We start from the raw sequence: 1,196 nt of genomic DNA, 5'->3' as shown, positions 1-1,196 counted from the left end.
TTGCCCCGGAGGATTATGGGGCATGTAGTAAACTGCGTGACGACGTTTGGTTGATGACAACGTTGTTCTCCGTTGTCGGACTACGCTACCCACAAGCCACGTCGGTGAGCTATCATTGGGCAAGGTACTGTCAGTATATTTCGCAAACCAACGGGAAACACATTATTCCCAAATATATCCACATCTGCTCTGCTTTTCCTTTGCTATTGGTTCTCGCGGATGCCGAGCTATCATGCGACGGACAGCATCTTTTTTTTTTTTACGGGGAACGCACGTGCGGGGTGGTGTGATCGAGGAAAAGTCCCTCAGCATGGCAGAAAAATGCAGAAAGATGCTCTGCAGCTACAGATGCAGATATACTGCACTGCATTAAACTGACCACATGCACTGGTTTTACAGCGAATGGTTTGAAAATACTCCAAATATAACACTATAAAGAACGACATACATCCTAAATATTATCATGCACCAGTTTATTGCAAAGTTATGTAGACAAATGAAGTAATCCAGGCAAATTACTAGAACTGTATGTATTCAAAGATACTGTGCAGAGTACAGGTAGAGTAAAATGCAGGTGGGAAAGAGAGGGAGGGTCTGAAAGGGGAAAGGGAGTCAGTGATGAAAAGGAGGGAATACTGAATTTATTACACCTGTCCATGTTATATATTGTGTAAAGTGAGACATCACATTGTAATAGATGGTAAATCTGTTATAGGGATGTAAACATATGAAGATGTCCTATCATGGTTATCAGAGGTGGGTAGTAACGCATTACATTTACTCTGTTACATTTACTTAAGTAACTTTTTACATAAATTGTACTTTTAAGAGTGCTTTTAATACGACATACTTTTTACTTTTACTCGAGTATATTTATGAAGAAGAAATGCTACTTCTACTCTATTACAATGGTGCACATTCTACTTGTTACTTTTATTTTTGGTCATTTGTTAATGGACAAAACTTTTGTTTTGTTTTGTTAGAAAGACTTCCGCCAAAAACTCACATGACTCACATGAGTTAAAGAAATTCGACAGAAGGGGAAGATATGTTAAGATAAAGATATCTAGGCGAACTTGTAAAAGTAAATAGAAAAACATGCACAGTATCTGCCTCCATAAGAACAGACTAGAAATATTAAAGTGATGGAACCAACAATGATTATTGTGAGAAATATTTGTAACTAGCTGTAATGT

The sequence above is a fragment of the Sphaeramia orbicularis genome, chromosome 8, assembly GCF_902148855.1.
Source record: "Sphaeramia orbicularis chromosome 8, fSphaOr1.1, whole genome shotgun sequence".
In the NCBI taxonomy this organism is placed as follows: domain Eukaryota; kingdom Metazoa; phylum Chordata; class Actinopteri; order Kurtiformes; family Apogonidae; genus Sphaeramia; species Sphaeramia orbicularis.
Note: the sequence above shows the minus strand (reverse complement) of the source record.